The sequence below is a fragment of the Falco naumanni genome, chromosome 4 (assembly GCF_017639655.2).
Source record: "Falco naumanni isolate bFalNau1 chromosome 4, bFalNau1.pat, whole genome shotgun sequence".
NCBI classification, from domain to species: Eukaryota; Metazoa; Chordata; class Aves; order Falconiformes; family Falconidae; genus Falco; species Falco naumanni.
Window position 1 is genome coordinate 84,598,468 of NC_054057.1, and position 18,729 is coordinate 84,617,196.

The window sequence follows — 18,729 nt, forward strand, 5'->3', positions numbered from 1 at the left end:
CAAAGGCAGCTTGCCCCGCTGCTCGGGCAAGCGCCAGCCAAAGGAAAAAAGCAGGGAGGGGAGAGCCACGCTGCCGGCTTGCGGTGCAGGGGTGCCCAAGTCAGAGGCCCCCGGACCTGGAGGAAAAGCCTGTCTGTCCCCTCCCCCTCCACCTCTCAGTGGGAACCCCACACTGGGGTAGGAACCCCACACTGGGGTAAAGCAGAGCCTGTCCTCAAGACCGTGCCTGCTCTAAAAAATACCCTCCACACTTTCCCCCAGGGCAAGGCTGGTGCCACGCACTGCTGTGAGCCCAGCCGCTCCTGGGGGATGCTGCAGGGGCTGAGAAAGGGACACCCCCCCGAGCTGGAGCGGGAGAGCTGGCATTGGGAGCATCCACATCTCGTTCGGAGACCCAGAGCTGGAGAAAGGAACCGCTCATGGGCTTGGGCAGAGTAGCTGCTGCCACCCGCTGTGCTTGCTTTCAGGACGGAGATGACCTATGACATGAACCTCCCACTGTAAAGACCCCCCTAGAGCGGCTCATGCACGGGACAGAAGGAGATGCTTAATGCCCCCCAGTACCCAAAAGGTGCCGGGGCTGTTCTCAGAACCATCCCAGGTGACCGAGCCTGGGTCTCCATTAGTCCCTGCTGGAAACCCCTCTCCAGCCGAACAGTTTTCTCCTCCCATTGTATAATTGCACTTTGTCGAGCAAATCCAGCCACTGGCGATACATTTTCTCCAGCCTCGCTGCTCTCCTGCAACATTTTCCTTATCCCTTTCACTCTCTCTGGACAGTCACCGAAGCACCCAGAGAGAGAAAGGAGAGAAAAACCCAATGCTCGTCCCACCCATAGAGCAAAACCCAGGATGAAAAAAGGGGCAAAAAAAGCAGAGTGGTGTCAGGTGCCTCTCCCCAATCCAATCCCTCCCGGTTTGCCTGTGGGGGGTTGACAAAAGTGCTTTTCGGCTGACAAAATGATTACAGGGTGCCGAGACAGTAAGTTGCACATGGATTTCTTTCCTGCATTTCAAGCAGGGTGAGGACACGGCTGCAAAAGCAGCTGCACTTCTGGAGGGGTTGCAGTGATGGGGGAGAGGGGAGGTGGCAGGAGCAGGGCTTTGGGGAGAGGAGGAAGGAGGGATATTTTCTGCTCAGAAAAAAAGGCAAAGAGAGAGCGAGTGGGAGTGTGCACGATTGTGCGAAGCCAAAGGCAGGTGATGCTGCTGGTCCGTGATGGAGTGGGGATGGATTTGGGAGGATGCTGGTGCCAGTGTATGGACCAGCCTGAAGTGGGACGGGGGGATGCTGGAGCCACTGCCCCCCTGAGCAGGGTCAGCTCCTGTGGCCTTGCTACGAGGGGGGGGTCTGGGCAGCATCTGTGCTGGGAGAGCATGTGCATGGTGTGTGCATCTCCCCGGTGGGACCACAGACAGACCGGGGCAGAGCCGAGTGCCCTGGGCAGGCTTGGGCTCCCCGTGTCTGCAGGCAGTGGGTGCTGCGCAGGGGGGAGGAGGAGAGGAGGATTTCAGCTCCAAACTCAATCTGTTGGAGAACTTGGCCTGCTCCCCGTCAAGCTGAAAATAGCACATATGTAAGGACGTGCACGCAGTGCTGGCTGTGTCCTCGCCGAGTGCTTCCTTCCTGCTGTGCTCCACGCAGCGCCCCGGCCCTCTGCCTGCCGCCTCCGGCCCCCCGCAGCCCCCACAGCCCCACACAGGGCACAGCTCTTGGGCGAGAGATATATTTTTTTTTGGCTCCTTAGAGCATCCTTATTTCAGCAAAGTGGGGCCAGTGCACAAATGCAGAGCTGGAGCCCGGTCCTTTCACCTTCAGCCGCTTTTCACGTTTACCACGAGGTCTGTCCAGTGGTGACATCCCCGCCGTTATCATCTGGAGCGGGCGAGGATGAGCACGGCTCACGGCAGGAGCTGAGCTTTATTAGAAACAGGCATCTGGCTCCAGCCCTCCCTGCAGCCACCAGCCAGGGCTTGGGCTCAGGATGGGGCGGCAAGTGAGTGCGAGTGCCCGGGCAGCTGTGGCAGCAGGCAGGGAACCTCTGCGAGTCCCCAAAATTTCTCCAGATTTTATCTCCAAATCTGTTATTGGGAAAATAAAGTTATCAGCCTCCTTTGCAGGAGCACATGCTGCCCAGCCAGGGTTGAGCCCCAGGCCTCAGAGGGATGGTGAACTAGCAGAGCGTGCAGCAAGCTGGAGGATGGAGATAACCCTGGCAGCAACCAGAGCTGATTCCTGCAGCGGAGAAGGAAGAAAAAAGGCTGAGCTCCCCACGGACATTGGGCATGGGAATAATGGGAGAGCTTTGCCGGGACATCGGCGGCAGCTCTGAGCACAGCTTGTGCAAATCTCGGCTCCTGTCCCATCCCTGCTTTGGATGCCTCCTAAAGAAACGTTCCCCCAAAGGGCAAGTACCCCTGGGTGGAGAAAATACAGGGTTTCTCTGAACAAGGCTTATGGTACCTGGAGGATCTACTATGTGCAAAAAAGCAAATAACTGGGGGCTGGGGAGCTCACATGGAGCTTGGTGTCGGGCAGAGGAGGATTGCTATAAGCGTGAAGGTTGCCTTGTGCTCAGTGATGCAGGGTGCACTATATAGCCACTGTGGGATGATTGCCCGATCAGAGGGAACACGCAGCACTCCAGCCAGGCTGTCCGGCACCCCCGGACACGGCCCCGCAGCAGCGCCCAGCAGGAGAGGCATCACTTTGTGAAAACACATTTCTCACCCCAAATCTCTGTCAGGATGCTGCTTTATGATAACACCTGCCTCATCCTGCAGAGCTCGGCTGGGGGCAGTGGCTGGAGGCTGGGGAACATCACCGGCTGGGCAGGAACCAAGCACAGCTCTAACGCACAGGCATGTCCACAGCGCGCTGAAAATGCACCCGAGCATCGCCAAAACCCCACTGCTTCCCAAAGGCCTCTGAGGAACGGCATTAGCGAGCGTGTGGTATCAGCTCTCCTGAAACAAAGCCATTGTGGTCGGGGCAGGATCCTTATTAATTCTTTCCTCTCTTTAATTTCCATTCTTTCTTGGTTCCCTTTCCAGGGAGGGGTTGGGTAGGGGCCTTGTGGCCACCAGCCTGTGTCCCTGCAGCACAGTGCCACTGGCGTTGTCACCTTGTGACACGGGGATGGGATGGGTGGCTGCGTTTGGGGTCAATGGTGAGCTCGGAGGCACATGAGGGGAAGGGAGGACAGGGCACGGAGCCCTGGGTGGAGGGGAAAGGTTGGGTGGGGAGCACCAAAATGACACCGTGGGGCCATCGGCGGCCAGGCAGCGGGGCAGGGGGAATGCACAGCCGGGTCCTGGTCCCAGCCACCCTCCAGCTGAGAGAACGGAGACACAAAACTGCCACTTACTGAAACAGCATCGTTCAGTGAAACATCCCAGCTTCTCCCCAGACACCGCCTTTGGGGATAGACCACCGGGAAGGGGGTGGGACAGGACCCCCTCAGCACACAGAAAACCCACCCAGCAATCACCTTTCCCACCTCCACCAGCAGCATCCACCTCAGCCACCCATAACCCTCCACCCTTGGGTCCCCCAGTACCCTCATCCCCCCGAACCTTAAAAAGCACTGTTTCCCCCACTATGTCCCGCATCCTTCACCCCTGCAGTCCCCTCTGGGCCTGGCCATGCGGCGCCCATCACCATTGATGCCATTGATGTGTCCCAAGGGATCTGATGCGCAGCAGCCCCTACGCAGGGGACAGCGCGTGGACACTATGTGGCCCCGGGAACCCCTGCAATGCCCACTTGCCCGCCGTTACATAAACTGCCTGGAGCTGGGACTGTTTTCATCTGTGTTGCCTACAGCACTGTGCTCTTCAACTTTATTTGCATAACAAATAATTAATAATAATTAATGACTGGGAGAACGGTGCAGATTGCCAGATTTTGCTAATTAGTGAACAAGCGCCATTGCAAAAGCGAAGGCTGGCGTCATACGGCCCCATCTTCCCGCCAAGGGCGGGCTGTGGCTGGGGACACGATGGGGACAGTGGTCCCACAGGACTCAGCTCTTTGGGGGAGGAGGAGGCGGCAGCGTGGTGGGTGGTGGTGGGACGGGTCAGTGGTGCTCCCAGGGTCTCAGCTGGTGCCCACATGCGGGTGCCTCGATGCAGCCCCGCTCCGTGCCCGCACACGTGCCATCACACGGCACCCCACACCCCGCTTTCTCCGCACCCTTATTAGGGCCTGAGACAACACTACTTAATTGTCTGATGATGGCACCGCTCTGTATAATTAATGGGAAAACTGGCACCAGCTCATTAGAGAAAAGCGTCTGCTCCGACAGCCCCACAGCTGAATTGTGCTGGGGACAGTCTTCCCCCGAGGCCCCTTGCAGGTGGTACCCCACACCGGGGTGGGGGGCTGAAAGGACCAGGGAGACCCCCCTGCATCACCGACACCAGAAACTGGAGGAGCAAGGATGTGAGGAGCAGTTAGTTCCCCTGTTTGGTGACACCTGGGGCGCAGCCACTGCCTGGACCTCATCCACCTGCAGCCATCTGGGGACCTGGGAACACTGTCCCTGAGAGGGAGGGGAAAAGGGAAAAGGGAAAAGGGAAAAAGGGGAAAAGAGAAGGGGAAAGAGAAGGAAGGAAAGGAAAGAAGATGAAAGAAGAAAGAAGAAAGAAGAAAGACAGAAAAAGTAAAAGAAAGGAAAAAAAAAAGAAAAAAGAGAGAAAAGAAAAAAGAATAGGAAAAAAATAAAAACAAAAGGCAAGAAAAAGCAAAAGAGAAAAACGAAAAAGAAAAGAAGAAAAAGGGAAAAAATTATGAAGATGAAAGGAGAAGGGGTAAAAGGAAAAGAAAGGAAAGGAAAGAAGGAAAGGGAAGGGGAAAGAAGGAAAGGGAAGGGGGAAGGGGAAGGGGAAAGGGGAAAGGGGAAGGGGAAAGGGAAGGGGAAAGGGGAAGGGGAAAGGAAAGGAAAGGAAAGGGAAAGGGAAAGGGAAAGAGAAAGGGAAAGGGATCAGATTCGCTTATCTTCGAGCAGCTAAGGCACTGACTGCTGTGTCACTTGCGAGAGTACGGGTGTGCACACGGGAGCGCTGATAGCAGCTGGGTGCTGGGGTGAGCGACGGGCAAAGCCCCCAGGCCCAGCTGGCTGGAGCTGGCTCGCGGGGAACAGGCTGCTTCCCTCCCCCAGAGATGAAGCAGAGCAAAACCCTCTCCCTCCAAGAAACCTCTCAGGTCCCAATCACTTTCCTTAACCCCTGCAGCATCCCGGAGCAGCCCCCTGGGCACCGCTCCCACCGCAGCTCCACACCAGCCCCTCGCTTTACACCACCGTGAGAACAGAGCTCTGTGTAATTACACTTGCTGGCTCTCCTCTGTCACTGTAATTCCTTTGCTTCGCTGAATTGCTTCCCCTTCAGCACCACACATAATCCATTGCACTGTAATTATACAGGAATTTTAATATCTGATGTATTTATAAGATGCACTTAATTCATCAGCCCCTTTAAGTACATTGTCATTACAGCCTTCAGCGCGGTAGGAAGGATGACTCGCTGTCAGATGGAGATTAGCTGGCCCCCCTGTGTAACGAGTTGGAGGGCGTTCTCAGCCCAGCCGAGAACCACACTGCCAGATCCGGCTCTGGGGTAGCCAAGGCTGGGGAGTGGGATCCCACTGTGCCGTGTGTCCCGGCTCCTCGGGGGGATTGGCAGTGCCAGGGCTCCCCTGCGCTGCTGCAGAGATGAAGGACAGCACGATCCAGAGTAACGCTCGACCCCCCTTTTCCCAAACATCTGAATCACACAGCAGAGCAGGATTTGGCATTTTGGAAAAGAAGAGCTTGATCCGGCGCTGGCTGCTCAGCCCTGGGGAGGTTTATCCCTGCAGCCCGACCCCCGGGGGTTCCCCAAAGGGCTCCCCAGGGTGGGGGATCCACATCAGGATCCCTCCAAACCCACGAAGAAAGTAGCCGCTACTGAAGGCTTATTTTTCCTGGCATTTGTTTCAGTGGCTCCTTTCCAGCCGTGTCCTAAAAGGGAACCAAAGGCCTTTGAGCCTCTCGCAGCGAGCACAATGCAATGATTTTCCCAGCCCGGGCAGGAGGGATGAGCTCACTGGCGTCCTTGGTTCCCCCCGGCTTCAGGGTGCAGGGTCCCTGTGCTGAGCACCGCGGGCGCTGGGGCTGGCCAGGGTGCCGGGAGGGCAGCGGGCTCAGCGGCGTGTCCAGGCATGGCTGGGCTCCGTCCCACCGAGTCCCAGGAGAAATGCCAGCTGGGCCTGGGAACAAGGGGCAAAGGCGGAGAGGGAGGGTGGGGGTCTCAGGGACTCAGTCCCTGTGGGGAGTCCTGGCTTTCACTGGTGGGTGATGTGACATTTTTGCACCAGGATCTTACTGGGTTTTCCCACAGTGCTGCAGTGATGCCTGCATCGTCCCTGCAGGTGGGTGGTACCCATGGGTGGTGGCATCTGCCCCCACTGAGGTCACCTCAGCACCGGCCATGAGGTGCTCAGCACCTCAACCCAGCTGCTGGTGGCACCAGGTGACCCTGCACCCTCGGGGTGGGACAGAGACCCACCAGGTCCCCACAGCGTTGGGTGACCATTGGGACAGAGCCCTCTGCAAGCCATGCCGGAGGGGAGCCGTGCTGGAGCGGAGCTGTAATGACATTTTGGTTGGAGAGGGACACTCCGTAAGAACCACCCCAAGCCTCAGTGCTGCTACCAGCACCCTGAACCCCCCCCAGCCCTTGCGCTGCCGGTGGCTGCTGGCACTGGGGGAGCTCCCAGGTGCACCCCAGTATTTGGCAGCCGTCAGGCATGGTGACGCACTGGCCCCCCGCCAGACCACGTCCTCGGCGCGATCTGGCCGTCTCTTGCCCAGGGTCCCTGCTCCAGCACACCGCACCTCCCTGGGAACTCGAGCTGGGGGCAGGAAGGGTGCTATGGCTGGCCTGCTGTCCCCCCGCCCCGTGTCACCGGGTCATGGTACGTGCAGAGCTGCACCTCCTTGCAAAGATGCTGCACCGGGTGCCAGCGGGTCCCTGCGCCCCAAGCAGGGACACCGGCTCAAGGGGCCAGAGCTTGGGCTGGACCAGGGCATCTCCAGCCCAGGCGTATGTGAGGGACTGGTACTGTCCCATCTCCTTCTCCCTGTCCAGAGGGACACTGGTACCTGCTCCCCACAGGAGGTCACCACCTCCTGCCTCAGTTTCCCCATCTGCACAGTGGGGCTATGCTCTCCGAGGAGGGTAGAGGTGGGAGCATGGTTGGAAGAAGATGCCAGCAGGGTCTCTAACCTGAGCCTTTGCTTAGGGCCAGGACAGGGCTCCCTCTGCTCTCCCCCTCCCCAGCCCCTCCTTCCACAGGGTGCTGCCACCCAGGGGGGATTTCAGCTCCCAAGGTCACTAGACAGACAGGGCTGGGGACAGACACCCCAACCCTTGTGCCCTGCCAACCATCCCCTTCAGGTCCTGGCTACCCCCTGGGGCTCCCTGCACCCCAAGTGTCCCCCTCCCTCCCCCCTCTCCCAAAAAGCAAATATCCAGGGAGATGGGCTCCGCGCTGCAGCTCTGCCGGTGGCACTGGCAGCTGAGCAGAGCAGACTGCAGCACGGCCGTTACGTAAGCCCGAGCTGGGCTCCAGGGATGTAGGACACCAGGGTTATCCCCCAGCCCGCCCGGGGGCTGCCACCCCAACCCCACCTCAGCCCTGGGGCTCACGGAGCAGGCGGGGGACCCCCACCAACTCAGCCCACACTGCAAAGGGTGCAAGGGGGCTTGGGGTGGCCCTGGGGGTTGCTGTGGCCCTACCATGGGGCACATGGTGGCGGCAGGGGGGCAGCAGGGGGGGACATACGTGTATAGGAGGGTTGTGTTGCTGTGGGGCAGGGAGTGGGGCGGGTGATGGGGTGGGACGGGGCTGGGAGGCAGTGGGTGCTGCACATCCCACTGAGTCCTTCTGGAGCTCCCAGCCACAACTTTACCAGGGCTCACCCATGCAGGTGAGAGCTCAGAAACGAAGCAGGGTGGTCAGGTTGTGACTCCTGGGTTGTGCCTCCTGTGGGGTGACTCTCAGAGCAGGATGAACGCAGCCGGGACAAAGGATCCTGGCCTCTCTCCCAGCCTGCTATGTCTAGATCCCCATCCCCGCATCTCTAGAGGGTCAGCATCCCTGGGGACAGCCTTCCTGGGGTCAGCATGTCCTGGAGACAGCCTTCCTGGGTCAGCAGCCTTGGTATTACCATCCCTGGGGACAGCGTCCTTGGTATTAGCATCCCTGGGGACAGCTTTCTTGGGGTCAGCATCCCTGGGAACTGCATCCTTGGCTTTAGCATCCCTGGTGCCTCCAGCACAGGCTGGGGAGCCAGGATCAGGACTTCCCAGAGCGAAAGGGTAGATCCTTCTCCAGAGGGACAGCCCCAGCGTTGCCAGCCCCGCAGCCCTGCGGGGAAGGGGAGGTGAGAGATGGTGCAGCCGGCATCACCCATCCGCGAGGGACCTGTGCCCTGTGCTGGCAGCAGGAGCAGGCAGGCAGAGCTGGCAGCACCGCGGCTTCCCCAGGACCAAGCCCTACCCTGGCTGAGGGACTGGCAGGGGCCTGGCAGCATCCCCTGCCATGGTGTGGGATGGGGACAGGGATGGGGAGCCCATGGTCCCCCAACCACGTGGCTTCTCTCTGGCTTTCTGCCAGGCATAGTCTGGATCTGGCTATTTCTGTTTGGGGGTGGTGGGGGGGGAAAAAGCCCAGGCTAAGGCTCCCGGCAATAGGAGACAACAGAACAGGGAATTAATGTTAATTAATTCATAATGACGCTGAGATAGTGATACCAGATGCTTCAAAAGTCCAACGGGGGAATCTGAAAGAGCTTTGAAAAAAACCATCGCCCACCGGCAGTCCTGCCTCGCTGCAAGCTGGGAACCAGGGAGTGATCTGGGAACCGGGATCGAGCTGGGATCAAACAATCGAGGTGGGACTGAAAGACTGAGCTAGAACAAGGGAACAAGCTAGGAACAAGGCAGGAACAAGCCAGAAACAGTGAAAGAGGGGCATGTCCCAGTAAGGTGACAGGCCTGCAGTCACCCAGAGCTGTGGGGACCAGCACCAAGACCCTCCCCCCCGACTTGCCACCCCAGTCCTCCCTTTCTCCCCCCCACTCCAACTCAGAAGCTGGAGTGGGGCCGGGGGCAGCAAGGCACCTGCCATGCTCCAGTCCTGGGGGCACAGGGGCTCTCTGAGCCCCTTAATGCTCCATTTTCCTCTCCTTCTCTCCATTTCAGGAATACTGGGAGCAGGGCAGCTGGACAGCTGGGCACCGGGACCCACGGGGGTCTGCAGCTGGGATGAAGGGACAGGCTCACGATCTGGGACAGGGACACAGGTCCTTTGCCAGCCAGCGTGCCCATGCTCGGAGGACAATTCCCAGTTCCAGCAGCGAGCCAGCAGCACAAGGAACGGGTGCAAGCTGGGCTGGTTTCTCCCTTCTGATCCCTTGCCCTGTGCTGTCAAACCCAAGCCAGGCTGGACCTTAGCCAAGGGGCACAGAAGAGCCTAGAAAGGGACTTGAGCACAGGTGCCACCTCCCCAGGGCTGGGGTCCCCGGAGCCAGTGCTGGGTAAGGTACAACCATGAACTCTGCAGAAACCACGGACGAAGCCCTGGGCTCGGAGCCGTTCCCCACCCCGGCCTTCCCGGCCAGCACAGGGGATTGCACTCCCCGCTGCGGTGACACGGCAGCGCCCGCACCCACAGGGGACCCTGAAAACAGGGGCTAAGGGAGGTGGCCGAGGCCACGCAGGGCCTGGCAGTGGCGGAGCAGGATGGCACGGCGCAGCGGGGCACGGCGCTGCCATTGCTGCTTACATAAGGTGCCCGCTCCGTGCCACGCACCCGAGCGGCAACGGGGGAGAGGGATGGATCTGTCCCTCCAGCATCCCCTCCAGTGACGGCACTCCCTCTCTTTCTAGTGACAGCATCCTCAGAGCTGCCAGCCGTCCTCTTTCCTACCTGCGCTGTGGCTGGGTGAGGCTCCCGCTCCCCTCAAGCACATTTACACCCTAAAACCTGGCACCGATGGGGGAGAAAATGCCGGGCTGGCACTGGCCGTGCAGCTCCCCTGGCAGCTCCTCCAAAGTTCACCCGCAGCGGGGAGAGGTTCGCCCCGTGCTGCCGCCCCTGCAGCCCTGGCTGGCAGGTGAGGAGAGGGGGAGAACCCCCCGGCAGGCTGCGGCCATGGCCGGAGCATCGGCATCGCGCAGCACCACGGCACCGTGCCGTGCCACCGGGGAACACCGCTGGCTGCTCCCAGGGCACTCACCATGACCCCCGGGCCGTTTCAGGGCTCAGAAAAAATCCACCTGGACTTCACAGGTGAAGGAGCTCTTTCGGGTAAAGAGCAGCAGAGGCAATACAGGATTTTGAAGAGTGTCATAGATCAGAGGCAAGAAACGAAGTGGCCCTTAAGGTGCCTTCCCCAGCAAAGCCGACGCTTTATTAAGCCTATCCGGCACGGATGGGAACGCTCGCTGTTATTCCAGGCCTGAAAGGAGCAGGCGAGGAATTTATTTTTTATTTCTTTTTTTAGTCTTGTTTTCATTATTTTCTGGTGGTTCGTTGCTTTGTGTTCATACAAAGGGAATTTCACCTGCTGTTCAGAACAAAAGGCCCCGGAAAGTTTTTGCGGAGAAGGGGATGAGGGGAAGGAGCTTTACAGAAGCAAAACGAGTTGTCGCAGGGTTTGGGGTTTTTTTGCAGTGAGCTGTGAAACATCCCCAGCTCTTTGGTGCCTGCAGGAGACCCAGCACCGGCACACGAGTCCCCTGTCCCCGGTGGTGTCACCCCCGGGCTGGGGGCAGGGAGGTCTCCCAGCCTTTATGAGACTGGGGTCCATTTGGGGTGCAGAGAGGGCCATGGGAAGGCAGCGGGACTGCTTCCCACCCTTTTCGCACGCAAGCGAAGTCATCAGCACGCTTTCTAAGAACAGGAAAGAAAAAACCCAGCCCTCATTTACCGACACCACTGCAAAACAGGTGGTTCAAAATCACAAGTGCAGGGGGCAGAAAACCCCCTTGTTCGGCGATTTTGTGCTCATGGTCCCTGCAAAACTGTCCAGGAACAAATGCTGCTAAATACACACCATTTTCCCTCTAACACTCTTTGCTCTATAATTAAAGAGAGACTTCTAAAAATACAAATAGCCTTGAGCACCCAGAGAAGGCGTGCAGGTGCTGCTAACTGGAGGCACTTTAGTACAGCTCATTTTCTGGACAATTTTACTAGCCTGGCTCGTGCTCAGTGCTGATACTATTACAGTGATGCAATTATGCTGCTGCTGCTGCTGTCGTTGTCGGCTTGCTTTGCTTTTTTCCCTGCGCTTTGCAGTTTGCCTTCGAAGCACCCCCACACACACACAGAGCTTTGGGGCTCACCCCCGGCGTGCCCCCGGCACAGGCAGGCAGGGCCAGGCAGGCGGCAATAAGAGGGTCACACGAGCGTGCATCGCACACACGCGTGCATCCGCATGTGTGCACATGCACGGGGGCATAACCCCGCACGGGCATTTCCAAAACGAGCCGGTGTGCAAAAGTTTTGGTTGAGAAAGCGAGCTGGCCGGGGGAAGTGAGCGGAGGGGAGGGGGAGCCCAGCGAAGCACCGGTGCTCCCCAAAAGGCAGCAGCAAGCCCTTGCCGCTGGCGGGGGAGGGAGGGGGCCCATGGCATGGGGATGGCGGCCAGCTTTGCAAAATCCCCCCCCCCCCAACCTGGCATTTCAGGGGGGCGAGGGGGGGGGAACTTCACCTGCGAGGCTGCTGCTGCTGCAAAACTTCATCTTATTTCTCCATTAGGGCTGCAATAGGTGGAAGTGATTGACTCACTATGAGACTGCTGTTTTCGCCTCTGACTTGGGATTAAGACAGAGCTGGAGGAGCGGAGGAGCCGTGGCCCCGGCTCTCTGGCAGGCAGGCGCCCGAGCCGTCACTTACCTCTCACTGCATCCAGCCCCCCCCCGGCCGTGGGGCTGCGGGTCCTGGAGAGTTAGCTGGTGGGGGACCCCACATCCACTTGGGTTTCTCCCAGGACCGACGTTTGGCTGCTGCTTCTTAGGCACAGACCCAATCCCTCCATTCCAACCACAGGAAAAAAATATCTTCTTCCAAAAGAAAAAAAATTAAATTCTTTAAAAAAAAGAAAAAGAGGGAGATTAAAAATAAAAAACACCACGTTTTTTTCTTGGTTTGGTTTCCCCCTGACACCCCCTGGAGAAAAAAAAAAAAAAAAGATAAATCCCAGCGACCAAGAGATCCAGACTCAGGTGAATTTAGCTTCAAACTCCCTCTGCGCTTTCAGAGCCTTCACCCTCAAATGGGCTCTGGAAGATGCTGGGGGACCCATCGTCGCCAAAGTGTCATCAAATATCCTTCGGGCTCAACTCCGCTCCTGCCCAGGGAGGGTGGACTTCTTCCCTGCTCGCTGTGTGCTGTGGAGTTGGCAGGGACCTGCCTGGTTCAGCCTCAGCGTGGAGGGTGGGTGGGTTGGTTGGTTGATGTGGGTTGGTTTTCTTTTTTTTTTTTTTTCTCTCTTTTTTTTTTTTTTTTTTTTTTTTTTCTCTCCGCTATTGGTTTCCTTGCTATCTGATCCTGAGCGAGCGCTGCAGCTCGCCGCTTCCCTGCTTTTTTCCCCCAGCTTCCAGCCTTTTGACAGGGAATGAAACACAGACACCCAGTGAGACAGGCTCCAGCTTCTACAAAGCTCCACTCCCTCCTACCGCCTTTGTCCGCGAACAGCAACTACTCCAACTCTGCCCGTAGACACAAGTGAACCTCTGCATCAGCACTTTCCTAATGGCTGCTTCGCCCGAGTCCTTCGGCCCTTCTTCTTCTTCTTCCTCTCCTCTACCTTGATGGCTTCCGCTTGCTTTTTCTAGCCCGGCCCTGGCTCCAACAGCCCCAGCCGCGACGAAGCAACAACCCTTTCCCGACGGATCCATCTCAGCTCCCCCGCGCCGGCTGCTGCGGCCGGGGGGTTGCAGCCCCGCAGACCATCGCCAGCCTTTCTGGGCGCCTTCCATGAAAAATCGATGGCGGGTACCGTGTCCCTGGAGGCTTCGCTCTGCTTTCGGCTGGGTTAAGGGGCAGGGGGTTGCGTGTGTCGAGAGGAGCCGGGGGCAGAGGGAGGGCTAAGGAACTGAAGCCACTTCTTTTTATTGCAGGCGGGGATTTTTTAATTATTTTTTTTTTTTTAGCAAGATTGACTGGAGTCCAAGTTTATTTCTTGGTGCTGAGCATTATTTTAAACCGTTTGGGAGTCTTTGGGTGTCTCCAGGTCACTCTGTCCTTATAACAGCCAGGCCTTTTTGGAGAGGGTCAAAGCGAAACCCTGCTCGGGCAGCCTTTCCCCCCTGCGGAGGGGAATGGGTGGCAGGGGGATGCTGCAGTGGGCTCACAACCCCAGCTGGCTGCCAGCCAGAGGGAGATGCAAACCAGCCACCATCTGTAATTTTTGCTAGACTTCCTCCACACTCGGTTGCCTGCGAGATCCCAGGGCTGCTGCCTGCTCCTTTTTTGGAGATTCGCGGGCTTTATTCAAAAAAAGAAATACAGCCGGGAGACCTCCAGCCTCAACAGCCGCACTCGACACTGCTCAGCTTGGCTGTCACACGGCTGGCAGGTCACGTAAAAACCATAAAACCCCCCAGCACACCAAGAGGCTGTCTTCCCACCTGCCTCATCTCCCTTTTGCATTGCCTCCTGCTCCTTCCCAGCCTTCTCTTTGCTCCTTGTCTCTGGGTTTGGGACCAACAAACCCTCCTTCTCCTCTTCCCTTCAGCAGCATCCCAGAGCAGCGACTCTTCTTGTCCCCAGCTCCCATCCTCCCCCCGGCACAGTGATGGAGCACTGTGCTTGCCCTCGCTGCACCCAAACACTCCTGAACTCCATCGTCCCATCTCAGGGCGATGCTGGCAGCGCTACCTCCTCTCCCCTCTCCACGACAGCTTGCCCCATCTCACCCCACTGCACCAGCCCCACAAATACTGAATTTTAACCAACACTCTGAAATGCCCCCAGATGAGAAGCACTGCAGGGCCTTGTTCTGGCCATGGTATATCTAAACCCCAACGGATGCTCAGCTAACAGCGGGGATTTGGGTTTTGCGGATCGGAGGGGACACCAGCTTGCATGCTGGGCGCGGTGATGACAAGCACAACCACCCAGGGGACCGAGGGGTGACCATCAGCATCCTGACCCCAAAACACTGCTCCTTTCTGCTTGTCAGGCAGCCCCTCACACCCTGGCTGGCTCCTCTCCTGCCACCCCACCAGATCCATCGCTTGTGGAAAGCTTGCCTAGTCCCCCCTGCCCCGGTGTCCAGCCAGCGGTGCCAGCCCCCCAGGTCCCTCCACTCCCTCAAGTAATAAATATAATTAACGTGCTGGGCAGCCTGGAAATTGGCTGCAGGGCTGGGGCGGGCAGCTGGCTGTGGGCCAGGGCTGGGCAGGGAGGCACCGCCTGGGATTCAGGGAGCAACTGTGGGGTCCCCAGCCCTCGTCCCCACTCGCCCGCTGCTCCCTGGCGTGGTGCTCTGCCAGGGCTGCCAGCAGCAGTTTCAAGCTGCTGGAGCAGGGTGTTGCTCCAGCAAAGCAGCAAGTGGGAGATGTCTGGGGCTTGTATACAGGGAAAGATGTGGGCACCCTGGGGGGCTGCAGCTGGGAGGGCAGCCTGGGAGGGCAGGATGGAGCTGGGCAGCCAGAACTGGTGAGGCTGGTACTCCCTGCCATGCTGGTGGCTTACCCCTCGCACCCTGGTTTGCTGCGGGAAATGCAAAGAAATAGCCCGGCATTTCCATCCCAGCAAGCCCCGGGGTCCCCCCTGCAGAGGGGTCCCCCCATTTTCACTGCCGGCTCCGGGCACCACTGCCCTGGATGGGGGGAGCTGTGGGGAAGGGCATCACCCGCAGCACGCCCACCCCTGGGTGCAGCCCTGGGGCCCTGGCAGGGTCACGGCTGGAGATGGCTTGGATCAGGATCCAGCCTCATCCTGCAGCCAGGCTGGCATCGGCTGCCTCCTTGGGTTCCCTCGAAGCGAGGGAAGGAGGGCGAGAGGGTGAAGCGAGGGGTGCACCCAGTGGGGTCTCCAGCAGGTCCCTTCCCAATGCCTGCAGTGCGGCTGCGCAGGGCAGCGAGCAAGTCAGCACAGAGCCATTAGGGCTAATTTAATCAAGACGGATGGCCCAACTGGAGGGCTGCCGCCCATAAATCCCACGCTCACGCTGCATTAGTGTCAGGGCTCCTGAAGGAAGAGGCCGAGGAGGAGGCACAGGGGGAGCGGGGCTGGGGAAACATGCTAAGTCACCCATCCTCCTGATGGCACCGGGATGCTTGGACCCAGTGCCACTACCCAAGCGTGCTCCCCATCCCACGGTGAGCAGCCTGGCCCCGGGGACATGGACAGCCCCTCCAAAAGCCCGACAGCAGGAGAGAATGGGATTTATAGCAACCTGGGTTTGCTCAGCACCAAACATTGCAGGGTTGTTCACAAATCCCCCATGGCAAGGCTGAGGTTTGCTCCCGTGGGGATCTGCCCTGCTTGCTCCAAGGGGATTTGTTTAGGGAAACAGGGTACTGTGGGAGAAAGGCTTGAAGCCCCACATAGATCACAGTAGAACTGGGACTCCAAAGTACAAGCCAAGAAAGACCCAAAGCCGATGGATGCAGCAGCCATCCCAGAGCCCAGGCAAGACACCCCAAACTCAAGCCATGCCAGCCCACCACGGGGCTGCGGGACATCCCCCTGGGGTACACTCCCGGCACCCCGTTCCTTTCCCACCTCCGCTCCTAGGAAGGCCATCGTCAGGCTCAGGGTTGCCATCTGATGACCCAAAACAGCCACGTCCCCCCATCCCCTGGGCATGGGCAGCAGGAGACACACGTGCCGCTCCGCCACACGAGCAGAGTCAGGAAATAAGCTCTCATCTATCCAAGTTAAAAATAGCCGTTATCTTTGCCATTAACGCGCCTCGCCCCTGACTCTCTGGCCGAGCTGGCTCCTGTCTCGCCGCCTGCCCACCCAACAAGGCCACCGTACTCCCAGCCGAAAAAAACGGCCATGGGGAAGGGACCGGACGGTTGCCGCCATCTGCTCCGGGCGCTGGCATCGCCGTCAGCATGGGATGCCGGCTCTGCCAGGCCATGCTGTTGGCCGGCGCAGTGGTGCAGAGGGCCAAGTCCTGGTGGGTTTTGGGAAGACAATGGGCCAGGGGATGCGGAGGACGGATGGGAGGACGGCATGGGTTTGTGGGCACTGCTCTCATCCCTGGAGCGCTCGAAGAGGCTACGTGGTCACCCAGCAAGGGAGAAAATAGGGGTGCTGGCCCACTGCAGAAGAACAAATACTTGTGCAATAGGGTTGTGGGGTTACTGGGGTGGTCTCAGCCTGAGAGAGCAGCTGAGAACATCAAGGAGCAGTTGGATGATGGAAAAATGGATGCTCAGACCTGATCTCCATGTCCAGAGCATCCTGAGGCCTATGCCAGCAGCCACTTAGCAGGGAACACGACCGAAATAGCTCAGGGAAGCTGAACTCGGGGCACGAGGAGCGATGAACCGTGGCACTGCCATAGATAGATCTGGAAAAAGGAGAGCACCCATCCCTGTGCACCTCCGGTTTCTGGCGGTGCTTCAGTGTGGCCAGGAGGGAGGGAGGGCAGGGAAGGAGCCGGATTGCCTGCAGGAGGAGCACAGCGGCCAAGGTGAGCATTTGTGGTGCTTTTATGAGACCACACGCAAGGTCCTGGGGCCCAGAAAGTGCTGATGGGGGCAAGAATTGGTCACCGCCATGCAGGGGTGCAGGGCAGCTCTCTGCAGACTGAATGCAAGTGGCACCATGCCCAGCAGGTCCCGCTCCCCAGGCTCAGCGCCTTTGCATCTGCTCACCCAGGAAAAAAAAGCAAAGGCAGGATTGGGCCTGAGCAACCATCAGTGAGGAGCAACAGTCTGTTCCATGAAAAGCCACAGAGCCCGTGAGCCACTTCTCCCCCAAGATGGCTAGCACAGGGGAAGGGGGGGGGGGAAGAGGAAGACATTTGTATTTCTGCCAGCTGACAAAATGAGATGCCACTTGTAGCCAGTGAAACACTGCAGATTTTGCTAATAAAGGATTGCTCCATCCAGCTTCCAGCTGGATTCCAGCCTCAGCCACACCGCGAACACTGGCAGCATCAGCCGTCGCATCCTAGCACTGGCATCCTCAAGCCAACTCCGTGCCACGCCACGGGTTCAGGCTCGCTGCAAACTCAAGCACTGCCCCGTGGCCAGGACACAGCTCCCACGCTGAGGTTTGCTCCCACCCTTTGCATCCCTGTGTTTGCCGCGGGGACCATGCTGCTGGGAGTGCGCTGTGTCCCTTGGGAGACTCTAACACATCTCAGGAAATTTTCCTTTTCTATTCAGCTTAATTTCACCCATTAAGGCTTGTTTCAGTAGGGTCCCGAGGGGATATCGCTCCCCAGCATCCTCCTCCGACTCTTCCTCCACTGCTCTCCTCCTCCATGCACACACTGCTCGCCTGGGGGAGGCTGATCCTTGCTTCATCATGAGCAACGCTAGTACAAGCAATCATATCTTCTGTAAAACATGACCCTCCACCACCCCAGCTGATAGCATGTACATTTTCCACGCCGTCACGATACCTTTTTTTAGGATTTCAAAGGCACTGCCCCTGCCTTACCGCATGCAGAGGCACCCAGGCCGCGTCTGTTGGACAAGTGCTTGAGACCTCAGCCAGGGCATTGCCCCCTGGCCAGAGGTGGGAGCCTTGCTCCTTATCCGTGGCTGAAAGCAGAAAAAGAGCCAGTCTGGGAAAACCACGTGCCCTCAGTGTGCCACCACCCCAAAAATCAGGCCAAAGACTATGTCACACTGGGATCCTGCCCAGAAAATATAGGACAAAGCAGGAGGCAAGAAGCTTATCTGTTGCTGTCGTGACCTGCAGTGTTTGGGGGGAGGATCTAGGGCAGCAGATGGATTTCCTAGACCTCGTGCGTAAGTCCAGTGCTAGCTCCATGTTCTGGGCCAGCTGGGATGAGCATGGCTTTGGCTTTTTACCATGGGATGCTCTAAAAGAAACATTGAAGGGCAGCTCCCCTGGGCTGCCCATGGTGCTCGTTGCACTTGGGAGAAACCATTGATCCCCTTTCTGTTCTCCTCACTCCACCATCCGTGCTCAGCTCCCCTTTCCCCCACCCACAGGGTGGACTATTTTAGGACAGGGAGGAGGAAAATGTGGCAGCAACCAGCCGACCAATAGCTGCTGGTAGCAGAGCCCAGGCAGGCTGGACACCCCAGGGGTCAGACAGGCACCTCCTTAAGGCAGAGGCTTTCCCAAAGGGCTCGCCGCAGACCAAGAGTCCAACTGGCTTCTTACGTAAACGACCTCAGGACAGCGCCTCCAAGACCACCAGACCAGGCAGCAGATGCTCAGAGGCAAAATCCACCCCATCCTGAGCAGATGTCACCTAATCAGCGTGTTGGCTTTTTCCCAAGGCGGTCTTGGGGCACACAGTAAATATCTTATATAAGTACCTCTGGCCTGGGGTCAGATACGGTTCAGCCTTGTTGTACAGTGATGTCCTCCTGGGCAGAGGCACAAGAGGTGGCCCAAGGGCCAGAAGGGGCTTTCCCCAGTGTGGACCTGTTACATGGTTGCAGAACCCTTGGTGACCCACCTCCACAGCTTTGCCAGAGGAGGCTCCAGGAGAAACCCTGGTA

The 18,729-nt window shown here is 58.4% G+C and overlaps 1 protein-coding gene across 1 annotated transcript in view; it reads right to left on the reverse strand.

Annotated features, from left to right (window-relative positions):
• The window catches only part of LOC121087056 (ATP-sensitive inward rectifier potassium channel 12), a 35,282-nt gene extending 22,449 nt beyond the window's left edge, over nucleotides 1-12,833 (reverse strand). The window contains exon 1 of the mRNA XM_040591687.1: nucleotides 11,951-12,833. The gene's annotated coding sequence lies outside the window, so the exon portion shown is untranslated. The remainder of the gene's footprint in view (nucleotides 1-11,950) is intronic.
• Between the last annotated feature and the right edge of the window lie 5,896 nt (nucleotides 12,834-18,729).